Source organism: Nanorana parkeri, unplaced genomic scaffold, assembly GCF_000935625.1.
Source record: "Nanorana parkeri isolate BGI_ZX_2015 unplaced genomic scaffold, ASM93562v1 scaffold140, whole genome shotgun sequence".
NCBI lineage: Eukaryota > Metazoa > Chordata > Amphibia > Anura > Dicroglossidae > Nanorana > Nanorana parkeri.
In genome coordinates, this window is record NW_017306408.1 from 2025039 (window position 1) to 2048052 (window position 23014).

A 23014-nucleotide genomic window follows, 5' to 3' on the forward strand; every position below is an offset into this window, starting at 1 on the left:
AATTTGCACATTTCATGGTTACAAAAACTCTAAACTTTTGTCACTCTAAGCCTTTTGTATCTGGTATGTTTAATTAAGAGAAACTGGAGAAAGGATTTTATATAGGTGACCTCATTTTTTTTCATTTTGACATTTGTCACCTCTTTTGTGTTGATTTCCCATATCTGAACAAAAATAAAATATTTGACACATAAGTAACAGCTGTTCACACTGTTCTTCTGCTAGAAGTGTAAGCTAATAAAGGAAACCTGGAAGTGAATTTGGGATTACTGGACAGGAAGTTAGGCGTCTACTGGAAAATATCACTTCTCACTATTCATCTTTAATTATCTTGTGTTCTGGTAAACTCTTAAAATGTATGTAATTTGACCCATAAATGGCATGAAAAACTCTTTTACTAACAACATCGTATCATTTCTGTTCTCTTTAAAGTGGAAGTTGAGTCAAAACTGTGTGTGTCCTTACTAGGAATTAAGGGGATGCCACTGAACCCCAGAGTGCTCTAACATGAATATATTAACTAGAGTCTCTGATTGAGAACCTGACTCTGCCATTCCTGCCTCTTCTGCCATTACCATGATGGGTGGCATCACCATCCAATGTTGTGGTGTAGGCAGGGCTAGAGCTTCAATTTGGGAAGCAGGTTGTGATTTACATATCAGAGCATCATTGGATTCAGGACACCCACAGATCTTCATAGCTTAGGTAAGTTGACATACTGGTACCTAAAGAGATGTTAGCAGTAGCACCTTAGGAACTTCAAAATCACTTCTGGTTCACTTAAAATTTTGGGTGATGGGAGCCATCCTACTGTCACTTAGGATTATATTAAGTGAAGGCTCCCTTCTATAAAGATGTCAATCAATACACAGTAAATAAAAGTTTTTGTATGGCCTGTATTGGAGCAGGGGCTTGGACATTGGGGTTGCACTAGAGCCTTTAGTGATTTGTCCTGCATGCTATTGGCTAAAGTCTACCATCTTAAAGTTTGTAATTTGCTTACAGTTGAACAGAATTCTAACTAGCTTTAGAAATCATTTTGATTAATCTCTTTACTCAGTATCTGTTAAATGTTTTTTAAAGGGCTCATCTACCTAAAACTATAGTGTTTAGGTTAAAACTAGATACTGGTGAGCTGGTTTCTTATATGTCTTGGCTCCTCCGACAGTGAGATCTCCATGCTATAATTCATGACTTTGTTCCTGTCCATCTGGGAGTTTTAGATGTTCCTCCCATCTTTGTGTGTTCCATTTCCTCAAATTTTAAATAATATCTAATCTAATATAAAATAAATAAAAAAAAGCTAACAGGTGAGTGGGAACCCTTTTTAACTGCTAAAACAGGTGGGCAGATCCAAGACTGTTAGGTAGTGTGACTCTCCAGAAACTGAAATATATATTTTGGGTAAACGGATACTTAAATTAAAATGTTTTTGAAAAAAAAGGATAATCTTTTTTGTCTTTGTTCTTTATTTTCCTGTACCATCTTTCGGCATGTCCTTCATGACCACATTGCCCTCTTCTCATCTTTTCTTCTCCTCATTCTACATCTCATAACATGACCATCTCCCAACTTTCCTCCTTATGCCACAATAACATTGTATTCAGGAATGATGCTAAGCTTCTCTGTGTTACCCTGGATTGCTTGGCATACCCCATTATGGCAAACATCTACCATGCATGCAAAGGTTGCTAATCAAACACTTGTGAGCATGAAGACATCTTATACACTATATAGCCATTCACATCTACATGAACTTTTTAGACAACCCATTCCAAAACTATGGGCATTGATATAAAGTTGGCACCCCCTTTGCAGCTATAAGAGCCCCCACTGTTCAAGGAAAGCCTTCCACAACATTTTGGCTCAATGGGAAGTTGTGCCCTTTCAGCCAAAAGAGCATTTGTGAGATCAGGTACTGATGTAGGACAAGACCGGGCTCTCAATCAACATTCCAATTTATCTCAAAGGCTCTCAGTGGGTTTGAGGTCAGCAAACTTGTCCTTATGGACAGGGGCACAGTCATTTTGGAACAGAAAAAGGCCTCCCCGAAGTGTTGCTACAAGGTTGGATGTGCACAATATGCTGTAGCATTGATAATACCCTTCACTGGAAACACCTTGATCTCAATCATTTGGAAGAGTGTCCACATCCTTTTGGTCATATAGTATAAGAGTGATGGTCACATGTCTGCAGATTTTTAGCCATATATATTTTAACTATAAACACATCCTGATGGTTATATTAGTACAATGAGAGAGAAAGAGATCAGCATTCTTTAGCCATAGACAAACATAGGGACCATTAGGGTTCAGTGCCTTAATGTATATTTTAATTCCTTAGGAGTCAATATATTATGTATGGATTATGTGGTAGATATTGAGGCATGAACTTCACAGCTTTATTACAATGTACTGTTTTGTTGTATTATATTAGTGTTTGTGCCGCATATCTGGGGGTTCCTGTCGTGTTTCGTTTTACGTTGCAAGCAGCTCAGACATAATGATCCAGCAGAATGATGACTCTGCAATCAGCGCAGTACACTGTAACTCTGCATTTGACATCTTGGAGGAAATGTCAATGAGAAGGCACCATAGGAATGACCCCTGAGCAGAAACAACCTAGATACGGGGGACACCACAACCCAACAAACCACAAACAGAGATTAGGCAAAAATGATACCAGGAAACAGATGCTGCAAACATTAGTTAACATGAGGATGGAAATTCCGGGAATGTTACTGGAGATTGTTCTATGACAAGCAATAAATGTCTTGGAGGAGTTTCTATACAACTTAAAACATATCCAGTCCCAGCTGATTTTTTTTCAAAAGATAACATTACTGCAGATTACAGGCTTTCATGTTATCACCCTGAGGCCCCTTATATTCTTCCATGGTAGGTGAGCAGCTTGAGCCTCACATGTTAGAGGCTATAACTGCTCAGCGGTCACAAGGCTGCTAATGAGCAAAACAAAAGGTATATGCTCAAGTGTATGGTCTGTGAGTTGGATCAGACCAGTAACTAATCTATGAGGTTAATGTTGTAACTTTAAAACAACCTGTGCTGCTGAAGAACGGCACCCCTATGGCACCCCTATTTTCCATGCAGAGTGTTGCATGGAAAATAAATTAATAAAAAACTCCATCTGTAAGAGGTACAGAGGGCAGTGATTAGAACACTTTGCTTAATATTCCCAGGATCTGAAGTGGGGTTCTTACCTCCCAAAAGCAGCTTTTGGTCCTTAGATCAGGTCTCTGCCCATTCCCTTAGATTATCTTGATTGCACTCTAGGAGAAAAATAGCAATCACAGCTTCCTGGTCAGGCTTCTGGTCATCTCCATCTCCATCTCCTCAGAGCCTTGATTTTGGCTATCAAGTGCAATAGGCAGCATCCCCAGAAAAAAGGTAGCTGTGAAAGGGAGAAAATGTTGGACCAGAAGTGTGTCCAGAAAGCTGTTTCTACATAGGCTCCCTGTCTTCAGGATCCCTTAGCAACGAGACAAAAATCTGAGGATACAATCAAGCACCTGCTCTAGGTATCGGCAGCAACATCGGGAGGTAAGGCCTCCTCTGGTTTCCTTTTAAGGTCCTTTCAAAAATAAACCTTTCAATAACTACAGGAATTCAGCTAAGATGATCAAGATGCACATCACGGCGGAAAAAGAGGACCACTCAGATGATAAGCTCTGTCCCCTTAAAAAGGGTTTAAGCGCAAATCTTTCATGTTTTATTTTTTACTTGACATGTTCTTCCAGTACGGGTGCATCTAAGTCCACACTTATTGCAGTGAATTAATTTCATGAGTCATTTGATATTTAGCCAAACTGCAGATAGCATAGATGGCTAATTACAGCGCGTTCATTATACATGTCTGAGAGATTGACGGTTACATAGAGCTTTTCATCCTCTAATCAGTAGATTGTTGAAAAGGAAACTCAAGTTTTTGTAATTTTTTTTTCTTTAGGTATGAAGGTACATCTGAATCTAATTGGCTTGATCCCATCACTTTGTGAACCCTAAATACAGTATATATACATTACATCTCTATGTGGACCTTAAAAAAAACACTAAATTCAGGAGTTAAATCTTAAAAATTCATTCAAGTAACTTAACTATTAATAAAAATTTATTTTATTTGTGTATCACTCGGCTGTAGACCCTCTCTGAATTGGTGGTGACACCGTCCTTCCTTCTGGAGAGTGGCTACTTTTGTTCCCCATGGTCCCGATGTGTGTTGTAGCCACCGCTCCAAGCTCACGATGTCAGAGCCCTGTACCTTAGAGGAGTCTGAGTTGACGAGGAAGGCCTCTCTTGCAGCTCAAGTCCAAGAACCCCTGGAGGTGGAAGAGGTGCACAAGGACAGGAGAGGCACGAGTGCCGGTAGCAGCGAAGTCCAAGACAAGCCGGATCTGTAACAGTGGAGCAGCGAGTTACCAGGGCAGTAGACAAGGCGTAGTCAAGGACTGGCCGGATCAGCAACTTGCGGGCAGCGAAGTACAGAACAGCCGAAAGGCGCGTGGTCAGAAACAAGCCGAGGTTGAAGGAATCCAGAAGAGCTGCAGAATAGATAGCCAAGCCGGGTCATAAACCAGGAGATAAGATTCAGGATGCTGGTTCAGGTTACAGGAGCAGGGAACAGCTGAAGAACAGTCAGCACTGGAGGTTGGAACGTCACAGCCTCAAACAGCCCGTTTAGCGCGTTAATCCGCAAAACATGTGCATGCGCATGTCAGAGCCAAGCCTGGCTTCCTGACACGCTCCAAAGTGGACATAGACAGCAATTAAAACCCGAGGTTCTAATCCTTCCGTTGTCTGAACAAAATTAAAAAAGATTTGGAGCTTACACATGGCTTTCTCTCTTCCCTTGCAGCGACCTAAATGGAGCAGCAGAGATATAGTATGAAGACAACCATAACCGGCAAGTGGAGCCTTCAATAAGGAAACTGGTTGTTTTTTACCTGCATAAACAATGTACAGGCTCCATTTAAAAAGCCTGCAGGGGGCGCAGGAGGGAGATGGGAGAAAACAAGTGCGTAGATTCTGATATTTGGAGCATAACAACTGAGGGAGCATCAATGTATGTAGGTCTTCCCTAGGGGACCATAAAAAAGTTCAGAAGTCAAACTGTTGGCAGCCCTGACTGTTCTCATTCCTATGACTAATAGCTGAGTCTGGAAGAAGATTGTAGAAGGACCCGGTGCTCCCATGACTCACGAATGGGCAGATGGCTCAGTTCACATCATTCTCAGTGAAACATCAGTTCATGTATAGTTAGCTTTAGTTCTGTCAAAGCTGGAGCTATCTGGTTGTTCAAAATTCACAGGACAGGATGTTGCCACAGAGGCTTTATTTCCTTCTCCAGGCTGCAAACTATATGCAATATTCTTTCAAATGATGCAACTGCAAATAAAAAGTAGTTACACATGAAGCCTGTGTCAGTTTACAGATTCTAAGGAAAGATGCCCCTTCTAAACCAATGAGACCACCAAGATACTAATTCTCTTGCCTCGACTATTGCACCTCCCTACGTCTACATAGGCTACCCCCTCGCCTTCATTCCATCATGCTGCCAGACTCATCCATCTCACCAACCGCTGGGTGTCTGCCAACCCTCTCTGAAAATCCCTGCACCGGCTTCTAATCTCCCAATGAATAAAATTCAGAATACTGACAACAACATACAAAGCCATCCACTAAATATGTGCACAGCATAAAAATTTGTTTGAATGAAAAGAGAAAAAAACTTTGTATTCCTTTTGTTTGATGAAATTAATAATTATGCTGTTTCAAATTAGGAGGCAATGACCGCTGAATCTGAAAGCGCACAATTTAAAAAAACATGCGGCGGCCATGATGGCCACCGGAACGTTCTGCACATGTGCCATCTTGGAGGTGAGGCACATGACATCACCCGATGCCGGCGTTGGGTGACATCATACGCATTTATGGGCGCTGCCATCCTGGACGCAGCAAAACATGCACATGTCTACCATCCAGAACTCTGCCACCAGCTACATCTCCAACCTCATCTCAAAATGTTACCCAAATCGTCTATCTCCACTCCTTCCAAGACTCCCTGCTCTCTAGTTTCCTCGTCACCTCCTTCTCCTCACCACTGAACTCACCACTGAACTACTGAACTATTATACACAACTCATCCTCACACAGTTATTACGTCACGTGCCCTTCCCTTTTAGATTGTAAGCTCCCACGAGCCTGGCTCTTCTAACCCTCTTGTTTTGCATTGTATTGTAACTCTACCATCTCCTTTTGTTTTGTAAAGTGTTGTGTAAAATGTTGGCATGAACCCCTGCTAAACAACTCCTCCATGGCTGATGGCGTGGCCAGCCAACTGCTGCCTCCTGCCCGACTTACAGCTCCGCCGACCACCACCTCCCACCCGGTTCCTACCTCGGGACACCGCTCCCTCCTTCTCCTGGCCGCATCAGGTGGCAAATAAGGTGCGGACAGCCCCGCCTTTATAATATAATGAAGGTTTCTATTGCTGAACTCCCTTTTTTTTAAATGTGAGTTGCCTGGCTTATATGTTGTTTCAAAGGCTTCACTAATTTCTGGTCACTTTTTTTAGTTCTATATTTCAGTTCTATAGATATTGAATCTCCAGTGGGATGTTTTGCCTTTACTCTCATTGTGTGGTCAGTCTGTTTTGTAATAGGAAATGCTGTATCATTGCCATGTCTTTAGATAAGCTGTATTATTGCAAATATTTCACCAAAAGCCCTAGTGTGGGTCATTACTGTGCATGCCTATAATTTGACCTCCAGGTCTGTGCAGACTGTGCAGACCGGGAATTATTCAAATTAAGCAATAGGGTGATGGGAATTTTTGGACGTCCTGTGCCACAGTCAGAGTATTTTGGCCATGGTTACAAGGAAGAGAATGTGAAGACAAACTCTGGGATCAGCTCTGTGCAGACTTCCGGGAATAAGTCAAATTAAGTAAACAGGGTGATGGGAATTTTTGGACGTCCTGTGCCACAGTCAGAGTATTTTTGCCATGGTTGCAAGTAAGAGAATTTAAAGACATACTCTGGTATCAGCAGCCCCCCCTCCCCCCATCCCTAGTCATTACCCCTGCAGCGGGACCTCTGCATGCTGTGCTCGGCTTTTCATTTATAAATTTTTTAGATGTCTTTGAGCAAGTCTTGTGACACGCTGGGTCTCCTTCATCTTGACCTCTTCTCTTGCCAGGGCAAGACTCAGCTGAAGCAAAGATATGACTGATATGAAGGCAAGCTGTGTATCAATACACTATAAACAAAGAGTCCCAGGTAACACTAAACTATTCACAGTGTATCCTTCAGTTTGAGTAGTTGGGGTACCATATAATTTAGAAGACTGAGGTGCTCTTATGGCGATAAAGAAGTACTGCAGGAGACAGCTTTGGAATGAAGGTGAGTAATGCAGTCTGAGCTGCCTTTTTATTCTAACCTTATGGACCCGTTTACATTATTTAAAAAATGCCCAGAACTTTAACAATTTGGAGCAATTTTAAAAATGCCATCGCTAGCTACAGATTGACATTTAAAAGTCACTCAGAGTCTGTATTCTGCATATATTGTCTGGCGTGAGTGCAGTGACTTAACCACCTAAGCTGTTTACATCCATGCCTCAGGTGGCATCTCATTGGGTCATATGGGGAGGGGGATGGTAGGTGTGCCTGCCACCCCCTTTCTGGCCAGATTGTCCCAGGTTGCTAAGAGCTCTTAGTAACCTGTGACACCCTGGCCGGTGTCCCGCCCAGCTCATGGCAACCAGTGATGTCACTGGTTGCCAGGAGCTAAGTGGGATGCTCTGACTGGTATCCTGTTCATCTTCTGGCAACCAGTGATGTCAGTGAGCTGGGCCGGACGCCAGAGGTGCCCCCCACCAACTGCCACCACGATCTCAACATGCACCACCAGCATCCCTTTCCCAGCACCAAAGCTCCATCTAAGCTGGGGTCCCCTGCATCAATGCTTTGCATCCGGCAAGGAGCTGGAGAAGAGAATGCTAAAAGCAACATCCTAGAAGGGCACGGGTTAGTTTTAAAATGCATCAGCTCTGCAAACAGCCCATAATTGCAATGAACCTGCAAGGGAATCAAGAAACCCGACAGAGCCTTAAAGTGTAGGTTAAAAATGTAAAGGAGTTTATTGGAAATGACAATAAACAAAATGGCAAAAAGCAATGGAGGGGGCGTGGCTTCGGCGGCAACGGAGATGGCCGCTTAACTCGGGAGCTCCTGCTCACCTGCACCCAGCATCGCCTTCTGCAGCTACAATGGAGAAAGTCCAGAATGTCTTTGGTGCCAAGCCAAAGGTCAGATGCCAAAGCGGATAGTCAGCCAAGCCTGCTCAGGGAACACTGAGAGCAGGAAGAATGGAAACAAAAGCCGGGGTCAGCAACCAGGAGATCAGTCAGCCAGAGCCAGGGTCATACACAGAGAACAGGAATAACAGCAGAACACTTGGTAGATCTGAACACATGCAAAGGTGAAGACTAAATGGACAAGCTCATGGTTAAATAGTGAACTGGTGTTGCATCATCACTCCGAGACTGGAAGTTGTCAGAAATCTTGTTAGAAGTTGCAGAATGATGATGTTAACTGGTTTGGTCATAGGAGGGCACCAAAGAGGCACTGCCACAGAAGACAGGCTGCAGCTCAACAGGACAAGAAACCCTGGCAGAACCTGTATCTGGACTTGAATAACATGGGTGGGTCACTCAGCAATAAAAAAAAACAGGGCCTTTTTCACTGCATCCAAAAGTCGAATTCCACTTTAAGACCACATTTATTTAAAATTCTTCCTTTAAATTTATTGCTGTCCAGTCTATTGAATCCGCACTCAATAGAAGTCGAATTTAGTGATCCTTCTCAGCAATGCCTCTTCCACAGCTTTCCATAGTAACAAAGAGCGGATTTAAAGAATTACCCGTGTAAAAGAAAGGGGTCATTTACTGTACAAACAATAGGCCGGGCTTTGGGAAACAAGCGGCATTGTGAGCCAGCACTGTACAACTCAGAGACGTCCAGTGTTCCATCCATCAGCGAAAGGCCCATTAAGAGTCGCAGCGCTTCCAATGTGTAACTCAATTCCCCCGGCTGCTGGAAGGGCGGTCAGAGTTTTCATTAAAGGTCTCCTTATCAATCGCGTATCAGTTCTGGATAAACAAAAAAATTGTTTTCATTTCTGGCTTGCTGAGGCTTGTTCAGCTCATTCGGCAGAAAGCAGCCCTAAGGCCCCGGAGAGCGGTTCTAACCTGCAGCGGAGCTGTCAGCATATACATACAAATCTTTGATAAACCAATACATTGGCAGCGCTTTAGAGATGGAAAAAATGCTTCGCCGGGTTCACCTGGGATCGGGACGTAATAAATCCTCATCACTCCAAGAAATTGAATTTTTTTAAAGGGCAACTCAACATTTCCTAAAAAAAAAAATGTGACATTCCTAAGCGAGCTATTTTGCATGTTAAAGAGGAACTCCAGCTATGAACAAAATTAACCCTTGCAGTGGGGCTAACCACAGAAGGGTCAACATTTGGTCTAGGGGTTACAATAAAGGAGATATACTTACCCGATCCTCGGTGAACCTCACTCACCCCTCTACTCCAGCTGTGATATGTCCCTCAGAGTCCTCATCGCTAATGAACCTACATCAGGGGTGTCCCGAGGCCGGGTGTCACCTGGAGCAGATACCGGGCGACACCCCACCGTGACGTCACCACGCGCATGCGCGATGACGTCATCACACATGCGTGGCCATCTCGTCCATCTTATTGATACCTGCCAGCGGCCATCTTGGTGATGGATGTCAGCAGAGAGAGGAGGGGACGTTCACCTGGTGGGATAAGGTATGCCCCCGGGTCACCTCCTCTCTCCTGAAACTCTTGGTCCGATCAGGAAGACGGGCGGCAAGTCATGAGGTACCATCTGGCTTTCTGATTGGTTAGGAAGCCAGGCTGCCTAGCAACAAATGAAGCCGGCTTCCTAGCCAATCAGGAAAATGGGAGGAGGGTCATAACCCACCGCCTGGGTTCTTCATTGGAAAGGAAGCCGTCTCCATGCTCCCTCACCACTGTCGGTCAGAGTGAGATCTCCCCCTGACTGGAAGTTCCGGTATCGGAGCTAAGTATCAGAGTACGAGTATTTACCCAGATACTCAGTATCGGCACAAATACTGATACTAGTATCGGTGCATCCCTAGTTCTAACCACCCTTCAGTCTATCCAAAGTTGAGATAAAAAGTGTTGGATGGACATACACTTTAAGTACATGCATGCTAGGTAATGTGTAAGTCTAACAGTTACTGGTATGTATTACCTTTCACAGAGATCACAGTGCTCCCCCTGACAATCCCTGCAAAGATTTTTTTTCTCAAATATCTTACACAGATCAGCCCCTGCTGCTCTCACCTTGTAACTAAAAGTTTCAATGCTGCAGTTTAATCAATGGAGGAGAAACTCATCCTCCTGCCTGCAGAACACTGATGGCATCATTTCAGCTTACACAAAGACATTTGATTGCAGCTCGAGGTCTGCTTTGCCATGTCATAATCCAGCTCGCTTGAGAAATTGACTATTGCTGTATATTTTGAGAGGTCCAGGATGTATTCAACGTTTAATGAAAGGTCCATTTAAAATAATGTTTCCATCTCAGTCTGTGGCTGGCTATAAATTTCTAAAAGAGGCAAGTAGAGTAGAGCTTTCATAAAACAGATGGTACTCAGCAGGGGGGGCATGTTGGGCCTTTGCGGAGAGACCACTGCTTCCATACAGAGAGCAAGGGTCCTTCTCTGCAGCATGCTGGCAGGAGATTGACTTTTCTACTCAGGCTGTGGCTGCTTTCTATAGGAAATGAACTTTGTACACCTTTTCCTTTCATACACCTGGAATGTATGTAGCTGATATAAACTGGAAGTTCAGTTGGGCTTAAGGGCAGCTGTCAATGTATCCTCACAGTGAAGAAAAAAAAAATCTTTCCTAACCTGTTCAACACCAATCAGATGAAGCCTATAAACTGGTTTCTCCACTAATGAATCCCATTTATTCTATAAATGCCACTTCTAATGAGATATACTGTATACCTGTGTGCACAAATCAGCATTTACTAGCATAGAAAACGTTTACTGTCATTTGTATAAAGTTATATAAATATGATCATACAAACCTGAATTTCCAGTTGTCAATATGCACTCTTTAATAAAGAGCTCTTTACGGGAAACAAAAATCCGCAAAGCACCTCCACCTTCTGCCTTGTTTCAACGTCTTCCACAAAAAATCGGGTAGTTTATAAAAGGTTGACAAAAGGGAATAGAGTGTCAGAATTAAAGCGTATCTAAACCCAAAAACAACAATTTGATACATTGCAGCTTAACGATCCTCAGATATGAAGGCTGCATTAGTCTTCTTTTTGGGGGGCTTTTTCCCTATATAATCATCTGGTGATCCAGCCAGTAACACACTTCCTGCTTTAGCCCTCATTCACACAGGTAACGGCCCATACAGATCCATGCTGCATGCACGGCCGTATCGGGCAGCTCCCGGGAAGGACAGGTGCTGCGTGTGATTAGTACGCAGCCCCTGTCCTTCCCGGTACTAATCACACGCAGCACCTGTTCTTCCCGGGAGCCGCCCGATACGGCCGTGCACGGAGCTGTACGTGCCGGCCGATTCTCGTGTGAATGAGGCCTTAGGGTGACTCCACTCTATGGAGGAGCAATGGAGGCACCCTTGGACTTCAGCATTGTCACCTTTTACAGAGGGTGGTGCTGGATGGACTAGCAGACTTGAATGGCCCTGACTAACATGTTAAATCTGGACTCCAGATAGCAGATAACCAGATAACCCTAACTATTTTTTTTTTTTAAATGCGTGTTTATTGATAGTTTTCAGAATACAAAATCCGAATAAGACAGTATTAAAGCCAAGTACAGGTCATAGGTATATAGATGTAAGTGTACAGCGTTTAGTTAAACCAGTAAATGCTAAAGACAGCAAGATGTTAGAGAACCAACTACAGATTATATCTGAGGCAGAGAATATATTCATGTATACTGGTGTTCTAAGCGTCTTACATAGAGCCGACAGCCAAAATATAGTCTCAAATAATGCAACAAGTAAATTATCGTGATCGGATTGGAAGAAAAAGGAAAGACTAGAATAGACTCAGGTGAAGAAAAAGGGTAAAGGAGGAGAAGGAGAATGAGGAGGAGGAGGAGGAGGGGACGATGTTACATGGCTCGTCTCAACCCTCTATATGCCTTAACTGCTGGACAGCTGGGCCTGTTAAAGGAAGTTGAAAACTAACAGACTTACCGGCTGGATCACCAGGTGAAAATGAAGGAAAACAAAAAGCCTTAAAAAAAAATTAAACTAATGCAGCCACGCAAAACAAATGGCAAACACACTCATCAACTTGTTACCAGCTTTACAGCAAGGTGCACATGGAAGGGCCTAATACAGTAAAACAGCAAAATGTTTTCCCAGCACACTCGCCAGCCAGCATACAAAAAATCTTATCTCACCGCTAAGGTTAAAAACAGAGGTTTAGTTACACGTCTTCTGCAGAAAATGTGAAAGCCGCACAGCCGCGTCAGGGCACCTCTAGATAGTGCAATCCTAACTCTAAACTATGAGAGTTTCCATCTTGGAGATGGCAAAAGATCAAATTGGGTGCAGGTTTGTCAGGAGGAAGCGCAACCTCCCTTAAAGGCACAGAGATGCACAAGGGATCCCGCACATTACAACGGCAGCTAAGACCCCCCATGCGTCACTGCACCAAATCAGTCAAGCAAAAGAAATGGCAAACGCACTCATGAACTTGTTACCAGCTTTACAGCAAGGTGCACATGGAAGGGCCTTATACAGTAAAACAGCAAAATGTTTTCCCAGCACACTCGCCAGCCAGCATGCAAAGAAACGTATCTCACCGCTAAGATTAAAGTAAAAACAGAGGTTTAGTTACAGGTCTTCTGCAGAAAATGCTTCCTCCTGACAAACCTGCACCCAATTTGATCTTGTGTTGTAAAGAAGTCACCGCTCCCAGCTCACTCCCGTGATGGACTACAATCTCATGTTTAGTTTACTAATTTATATTGAGATGGTAGCCCATCGCGGGATCGAGATTGGAGCGGTAACTACTTTACAACACATGTTATTATTAATCATCATACATAGAGGGATGCATTGTTAGAATTTGATTTTTCAGTGTAAATGTCCGCCTTGGCCCATGGTGCAGTTTTATTGCCCACTAGTTGTATAACGAACATTCCTTTTCCGTTTCTCTGACTACTGATTGCTCTGCTCTGCACGGCAATTCTAACTACACTACCCAACTGGGCTTTCTTTAGGCTAAACTAAAATTCAATAAAAACTATGAAAATGAAAAAAATTCTGAGACCAGCTTCATAAATAAGTGAATCTGTCTTAATCAATATGGAAATATTCTATGCTGCATTCACTGTGGTCTGAATTCTGTAGCTCCCCAAAACAGACACTAGAGAGCGCTAAAGAAGCTTTTACTCTGAGCAGCCAACTCAAGCTTACATGTATGATTGTAAATGGCCCGTGTTCCTGTTTACTCCGACTTGTTTGTCAGCAGAGATCCCTGATGAAAATAGGGGAGCATTTCACTACATTCACTACAATCACTAGAAGTCATGCGGGCAAATATGACTGTACCACAACCTGAGCAGACTGAGGAGGGGATTTATTAAAACTGGAGCAGACAAAATCTGGAGCAGTTACTTGTGGCAACCAATCAGCTACTCGTTTCAGTTTGTATAGTTAAGATTTGAAAATGAGACAAAGAAGCTGATTGGTTGCCATGCACAGCTGCTCCAGATTTTGTCTGCTCCAGTTTTGATAAATTCCTCTCTCAGTGTTTTCTGTAGGTCACTAGGTGATTTTGGGCTTGTGTCCTGGCTAAATGCAGCTCGCTTTCAGATCTAGTAACCTGCATTTGAGATTTGACCTTTCTAAGACCATTTATAGATAATTGATGGGTACCTTTAACCTGCTGCTGACCTCCTTCTGACCTGCATTTGACCACCTTCTTAGCTGCATCACCCCGCTTCAAACTGCTCTATCGTTCTGATTGACTTGTATAGGGAGAGAAACAGTATTGATGTGAACAAAAGCCAGTTAACACCTTTCTCTTCCTGTATATGTAGTTAAGTGTATGTAAACCCTACATCTAGTTTTCACAATGTTTTACACATAGTGCCATTGCATATTATTATTATATAGGATCTAGATAGCGCAAACAGCTTGTGCAGCGCTTTACAACATATACATTGCATACATTTCTTTTAAACAAGTCATTTTTGTAAAACTGTTGTAAAGTTTCTTTTCTGGACCAGTGGCGTCACAAGGGGGGTGCGACCAATGGTGTCACCCGGGTGACACCAAAATGACTGAAAATCATTGGAGGGGTGACACCAAAATGACAAAGTTATTTTGGTGTCACCCCCTCTGAAAAGTCGGGCACTCAGTCATTGACCGAGGGCCCGACAGCTGCAGGAGAGAGAGAAGGGGACCCGGTGGCATGCCTTATCCTGCCGTGTGAACGTCCCCTCCTCTCTCTGCCGGCGTCCATCACCAAAATGGCCACTGGCAAGTATAAAAAAGATGACCGCGCATGCACGATGATGTCACGGCGGGATTGTAACCCGGTATCTGCTCTGGGTGACACCCGGCCTCGGGACGCCCCTGGGCCTGACAGCAACAGCACTTCCTGTTGCAGGCTGCTTATCTGATAGATCTGGGAAAGGTAGGTGTGAGGCAATGGACATAATTATTCAACCAAAACAGCAAAATCAATAGATTGTAAGCCCTCAGGGGCAGGCCCCTCCTTAACATCTTGTCTTGAATTGTATTGTGATTTAATGTAAAGCGCTGCGCAAACTGTTGGTGCTATACAAATCCTGTATAATAATAATAATAATAAAGCCTGTCTGTTCTGACTCGGCAGCTCACCACTTGGGGGTCACCCAAAATGAGAAATCCACATGCAGTTAGGTCACATTACAGTGCCAAATCAGGTGATCGGAGTCTAAAAGTCTTTGATTAAATGGCTGATTAAAACCAGAATACAAATACAACCAACGTGCTTTGGGGGCTAAAAACATCCCCCTTTGTCGGGGCATAAAGAAAGCAAGACTATGGAAGGACTTAAACAGCTGAAAGCAGAATTCTGCTGAAATAGACTGGACAGCCATTTAGTATTGTGCTGATGAAAGAGGCAAGGAGATATCACATAAGTCGTGCAAAGTCCACTACACAGACACATCTAAAAGGTGAGAAATATTTAAATATATAACAAAAAGAGTTAAAAATAAAAAAAACAATTTATTTTTTTAATCCCAGTTTGACCTGTGAAGATTTTGAAACAACCAGTAAAACAAAAGATAAAAATGACACGTTTTATTCTATAGTTCCAATGTTGCTTTGAAAGCCCTGTAACCCCCCAAGCCATCCCTAGCAATGAGTCACAGAATGGCCTCCCACCTTTCTTTATTAGGGTGGATTGACACCTATGCAATGCCTAAAAAAAAATGTAGCTGCTGCGCAACACAGTGCATCACAACATCAACAATTGTATTTGTGTAGTAGGGTGTCATTGGGGACTAATGCCAATGCACCACAACACATAATATCATCATATTCCCTGCTAATTTTAAGCAGTTTTTCAGCACAATAACAGGTCCAGGGAAAAGAAACATCCCTAACCTTCAAAAGGCATTTAGAGCCCAATTCTACTTTTGTTGAGAAAAATCAACACAAATCCCCTCTAGATGATCACTGTACATTGCAAGGATTTTCACAAACTTTGTTGCAGTTTCTTACCCGTTTCTGTTCTGAAGAAAAAACTGTTTGTTGCAGCACGTCCTTTCCAAACAGATCCCTGAATGGGAGGGTCTGCGTTCATTATAACCAGCTGGTGGACTTTCTGTGTTAATGAGAAAAGTTGCATTGTCTGCATCCCTTTAGTAGTAATTAACCGTTAGGGAGTATCTCACCAACAATTAAATTCCTACTGCAAGGGATGCCAAAAACCTGTATTTTGCATAAAAATTGTACTGGGAAAATCAGTCAGCCAATCACAAAAGCAAGAAGTGACACTTCTGGGGAGGTTCTGTACATCAACTGTGTACGGAACACCTCCAGGTTGCCATATTGCATTTATTTATTTTACAGATTTAGAACAATACAGCAGATACAGTTTTAAATGGAAAGGTCATTTTTAATAACATTAAATTACAAACTGGCTTGTGTGACAATGATATAGGTTGTATTCATTTTTTAAAGATAATTTTTATATTTTTAAAGCGGAGTTACCCTTTAAAACCCAACTTAAAACCTTCTGCATTGGCTTCAAAGTATTTTGTCAAAATGGCAACATTGTGCCAATTTTACACCAAAATTTCAGCAAAGCAAAAAACTGAATTCTGCTCATCTCTACCCGAGACAGAATTATTTTACTTTGATAATACCACCATTCATAATTATAAAGCTTTAAAAACACCATCCATCTCTATTAAAGCAAATAGCAGCCAATGAATCGTATTATTTTGTTTCTTTTAATCTGATCTCTGTGGATTTTTCATTGCATTACATCACTTTACAAGATGACCACTTACAGACAGCCATGAACTGCTTAATCAATCGGATCTGCTTTGGTATCTGGCACGGAGGGATCAGTACATTAAAACAAGATCTAATCCATTCACACATTGCAGGTGGTGGTGTAAAATGAAATTGGCACCAAATTAGAGTCCATTAACCCAGTCATGGGCTGCCTTCTAGCTCTTGGCACCTCTATAAAGTCTGCAAGCCATAATCCAGCTGTAATCCTATTACCTACAGCCAACTGTATCAACATGGTCTGGGAGACACTGCGGAGTGCAGCTCAGTCGCAGCACAAAGTCCCACAATTCAATTAGGCGCTGCACTCGTGCTCACATTTATGATTCATATATTGAAATAACCTTGGAACAGGACAGGGAGAGCATTTTATCACACTATAGTGGTGCAGATATAATAATTCAGTTATATATTATCATATAATTTAACTATATTGTCATATACAGTATGTGAACAATAATGATATATGTAAATTATTTATTGCTGTTTCATATGTAGCTGTCATTTCTAAGGGACAAAGACAAATGGTGACTGTAGGCAAAAGAGATGGGCTGCTAAAGCTGGCCATACAGTCAGCGCTAAACAATGTCGATGGGGAATCTTCTCTGTAGGGCAAATGTATTCTGACAGTCGACACCCATAGGTTTCCGAATACACCAACAGCGTCTGCAGATAATAAGTTGTAGTCACTGTTACGCTGGCTCCTTTAACAAACATTTGATAAAAAAATTGACTTTTGTCTAATAAAGGGGTGCGGGCTGTTGGAAATGCAACATCACAGTTTCCTTCGAGAGAAGCTAAACATCATATAGCAATGCATATGCTGTTGAGAAGGGGTGTTGGAAATGCATCAGCATATTACTGATATGTAGTATTATCTTTTGGGCACTAGATGCCGCTGTGGTGCAAAGCTGGTCTGTATGTTAGTTTTCTATGTGCATGCTTACTTATCTATGATATATATTTTCCTGTTTGCTGTATTCCTGTATTCAGATGTAATGTTCTTATAAGCAAGTAAAACTTAATTCAGCATTCCTCAAGATCTCAGTGCTTCATCTAAACACATAACCAACACAGGCAAGGCCACATGCTGCTCAAAATCTGGAAATCGTGCCGTGTATGGCCAACTTATGCATGGATATCAACCATTGATGCCATCATAGTAAATGTGAACCGATACAATTGGTTCGTCAATTACAGAAGCATTTTTGCATGTGGAAGGAGAGCTGGTGAACGTCTCACACTGGGCAGCCTAAAAACACTAGACATGTTGCCCAAAACTCCTTTCTGGTCCTGGTCATGTTTTCGGACCCTGAAAACATTATAGTTTGTCTGCGCAGCGCTGCTTCTATACATGCTTTCCTTTGTTACTTGGAAGTTCCAATGATCAGTCCGAACTAATAGTTCAGGATTTGATAGATGCCAAAGAGGTAACTTATGTGGTGGCTTCTGCACCTGAGTTTGCCATGAAATTAAACTATGAATGTGTGAACTTCTAGGTGTGTGGAGACCTAAAAAACTTCAAGAAGGACAGAGAGGCAGCAGCCTAGGACCATGGCTAGGTCTGTTTAAACCATAGGTTAACTTCCCTAGGAGAAGGAGAATTCATTTTTTATTTATATAAATCAAACCGTAACTTATATTGGTCCAGTGCTATCGTATACCTACAAGATCTTTATGCAGAAAGAGAACTTTCCACTAACATTCCAGGGGCCCTCAGGCCTCCTTTCTTAATGTGATAGACTGTAGGACGTGGACTCATTCTAAAGACAGAAGAGGTTAAGGTGCGGAAAATATCTTTGTATGTATGAATAAAAACTTTTCTCCATCCTTTGCAAAAAAATATTTTAAAAAGTTTGGATTTGGCCTTTAAATGGATGTGTTTAGTGATGATGTAAATATCTAAATATGATATTTTTGCTATGTCTGGGGCCGCTGCATTCGAAAAGACCACAAGTGTGTATTGTTATAGGAATGCAATCCAACACTCTGTATAGAGCAGTCATAATCAGCAAGCGACCTTGCTTTAGGTGCGTGCCTCTTTGTCTCCTGTGAAAACACAAAACAATAAGCCACCTTTCCTGATCCTATGAATAATGATGGAGAAAAGGTACAGGTTAGACTTGCCGATTGTTCTCCATCCAAAGCAAACAAACAGCTGCCTTTACAATTGGAGCGTGCCTCGCTCTGGGCTGTGGTTGCATTTGTGTAGAATTTGGCTGCAAATTTGACTTTAATACTCCAATCCAAGGTTACCAAATAAACCTTTTTGATGGATGTTTACAGTTCTATCAGTAAACTTCATTACCTCTGCTGCAGTGAAGCATTAGCACAACAAATATATAGAACACAAATATAAACACGCTGCCGGGATTTAAAAGGATTGGGACCAACTATTTGAGTTTCTTATAGTGTTAAAGCGGACCTTTACCCATATCTGTAAAATAACAACAAAGGCACCTTTAGAAAAGTTTAGTAATTACAATGTCAAAACACATACTTCTAGATAATTGCCGGCTTTGTATTCTTTGCATACCTTTATTTCTCTTTTCTTCCCCAGTCTTCTGACAGTGGCAACGTTAACTAAGGGAAGATTACTAGATCTCCATTTACTTCCTGAAAATCTGGCACATGTGACTAGGGCATGTGACCATGCACATCATCTCAGGGGAGGAAAATGCCTTTCTCTGAGATCTTGCGAGATTACAGATGAGATTTCCTAGCAATGCTCTGCTGATGACAAGGCAGTCACAGCATTTTACACCTGACATGTCTGTTATTATTAATCATCATACATAGAGGGATGCATTGGTAGAATTTGATTTTTGAATGTAAAGGTTCACTGTAAGGACTATTATTACAAGGTCACAAAGGAAACCCGAACTGTGAGCAATACATAGATTGCCACTAATTACTTTTTTTTTAAACGCATTGATTGGCTGTCAATGACTTGTGTGCTTTCTATGTTTTCCAATGCAAGCATGCAGCCATTGAAGTCAAAGTGAAGTCAGGACTCCTGATTTGTGACAAGTCAGAGCCTCAGAAAGCAAGAAGCTTTTTCCAAAATAAACAGCAGCAGTAGGAAATCACAATTTTTCCCCTCACTATAGGCTTCCTATAATGTACACCTTTGTACACCCTTTCCCCTTTCTTCTGATACCATAACTACGCTCCTCCGCTGCTCCATTTTGCAATCGGAGCCCTTGGACATGCCCGTTACCTCCAGGTATGGGGAATCATGTGACCTTCTCCCCGTCCTCCTGCAATAGGAAGTGCTCAAGGGTCAATCATCAGGGCCAAACATTGTCACATAGGGGTGGGGTAAAGGTTATTGACCATGTACAAATTTGTACAGAGCTTCCTATGACATCTATGAGAGCCTCCATCTTGGAGCATATATAGCAATGGTTATTTTGCTGCAGGTATGCATGGAGTAGGGGTGTCCCGAGGCTGGGTGTCACCCGTAGCCGAGACCGTGTGACACACCACCGTAACGTCATCGCGCATGCGTAGTCAACTTCTTGATGCCTTCTGGCAGCCATCTTAGTGATGGACGCCGGCAGAGAGAGGAGGGGACGTTCACCGGGCAGGATAAGGTATTCCACCGGGTCCCCTTCTCTCTCTCCTGCAGCTGTCGGGCTCTCTGTCCATGACCGAGTGCCCGACTTTTCAGAGGGGGTGACACCAAAATGATTGTCAGTCATTTTGGTGTCACCCCTCCAATGATGGAACCCGGGTGCGGGCCGCAACCCCCGCTCACCCCCGCTCACCCCTTGTGACGCCACTCTTTAAAGGCACAGGGGGAATGGGCCTTTAAGGAGGAATGGGCTATATCCAGGCATACCTGCACTTAATTTATCATTTGCTGCATGTGTTTCAAGATGGCGGCCCTCATAGATTAGAGTTATGACCACACTACACAGGGGGGCCTAGAAGGCAGTGTGGCTTCCACATATTTTGCAAAAGTTGTGCAACAAAAACCTCTCTTTTCAATGAAAATTGTTAGACAGTGTAATAATTTTTTTTATTTTGCAGGCTGGCTGGTGGGTGCGCTGGGACATTTTTGTGTTTATTGTGTGTACTGTGTAAAGCCCTTCCTTGTGCACCTTATTAAAAGAAGAACTCCCAGGGAAACAATGTTTTGAACCCCCCGTACTGCAAGGGTTAAGTGCTCGTGATCAAGGGAGGAAATTAAAAGTTATACTCCTGATAACTTGATCCTCTTGTTCTTAAACCAGTCCAGAAGATCGGGTGAGTATAACTTTGTTATTTTCAGCCCTAGACCAAAAGGTAGGGGTAGCCCTACTACATAGGTTAATAATAATTTTCCCCCGGAGTTCTGCTTTAAAAGCTAGTTATAAATTAATTTGCACAGTCGCCCTTTTTTGCTTCGTTTGCTGGGTGCTTAAAAAACACACGTAACTGTACAACCTGACATGAATATCCAGTACTGTAAAGTTCATCTAAAAGTTGCTACTTAAAAGGCTGCCTCTTCTCTCTGTGATGTGTATGTGGCCGCGACGTTGTTCAATAGATAACAAAAAGAGTACATATCTTGCATAACTCACGCCATAGCTAAAAACCATGTCTAGACCTTTTATTTCACCTTATTTCTTTGTTTAAGAAAAAGTTCTCCTTTAAGCACAATACCATTTGGGTTCTTCCCCTTTAGTACATTGTTAAGTCTAGAGTACTGAGTATATCGGACAAATATATATTGATATGACTGGGGAGGAAGATTGTTATGCTGTTATGTACAAAACATTGACGCACATACCCTGGTTACTTTCTTTCTATATACTTTGTTGAGAAGGTTACATTTAGCTGAATAGATTGAAAAAGCTTGTTTCATAGTCAGGAAGGCTTTCTATTCTTTGGTCATAAGTTGCTGAAACAAACTGTATGCTTACAGACTAAAATTTATCTTTTAAGTTATTATAACGGCCAAGGCCATGGGTGGAACACATATTAAATTACACTTCTGCAAATGAGTATCTCACTTTTCTTTTGTAGATGTTGCTCATTGCTGTACAGCACATAAGTCAGTTACAAGGCCTGCGGGCCAGAAACGGCCCGCCACAAGACTTTATTAGACCCCCTAGTCCGGATCTTTGTACCGCGGTAAGCAGGGTTATTTTTTTTTCCTAGCCTGCACTGAAGCAGAAATTCAGCTGGCCTCCCTCTGAGGAACCCAAGCCTCTCTACTGGGCCACACCACCCTCCTGGGCCGCAGGTTCCTCCTCGCCCGCATGTTCCTCCTTGCCTCTGACTCTGGTCTTGATGGCTCCGGTAAGTCCCACTGTGTGTATCCGGGGACTGACTCTGTGTGATTGCACTACAAGTGTCACCTGTCCCTGTCCATTTAATAGACAGGGAACACTGACACTTGTAGTGCCCTCAAACACAGAACTGTCATATAATAAACAGGGGCTGCTGACACTTGTAGTGCTCTCACACACAGGACACCAAGACTTTCATATAATGATTAGTGGGTCCGCGCTTTCTACTGCAGCAAGCAGCAGGGTTAATTTTTTTCTTCTTTATGTCCGGCCCCTGATTTTATTCACAACCCTCAGCATGCCCCTTAGTAACTTTGGATTTGACACCCCTGCTGTACAGTACTGTACAGTATATGCACAATCATAGGAGCCGAATATAATGAAATGTTTATATTGAGCTTGATAATTATAGAAATTAGAAGGGTGCTTACTACGGGATCAGACACATCTCATATCCAACACTATTCATAGAGCTAGATGCACAATGCCTCTGGGCACCATCCCACTTACACTTCTGCTTCTCATAACTTGAAGTACATTGAGGAGCTTTCCATCACAGCTCTGCCTCGTTCTTAGCACATAGCCATGTATCCTATAACTCTGGTCTCGCTTAATGCACAGATTAATACATAATGAATGACCCAAGAAAATTGAAAACCTCCTTTTATCCAAGAGCCCCATTTTAGAGATTCATCAGTTCCAACATCCAAAGTCAGTTCCAAGGTCATGATAACTTCTTACTCCAGCAACAACCCCGTTAATCAATCAAAAGATGTTGCCATCTGTATACACTCTTCTTTACCTTTTACCCATCTCCATATTGACAAAGGTGACGATGGCAGATATATTTTTATTTATTAGAGGCACACTTTGGCTAACATTTACTTACCAAAGCTCACATGTTCCCTGCTTTACTCAATATTTTAGATAAGCTAGCCAGTTTTGAAGATGGCCTACTCATTGTGGGTGGAGACCTCAATCCTGCCTTGATACCTGCTCTGGGAAATTTCAGATCGACCTATCTCAACGTTAGAAAGGGGTATACTACTAACAGCTGGTAGATATCTGGTGAATATTGCATCCAA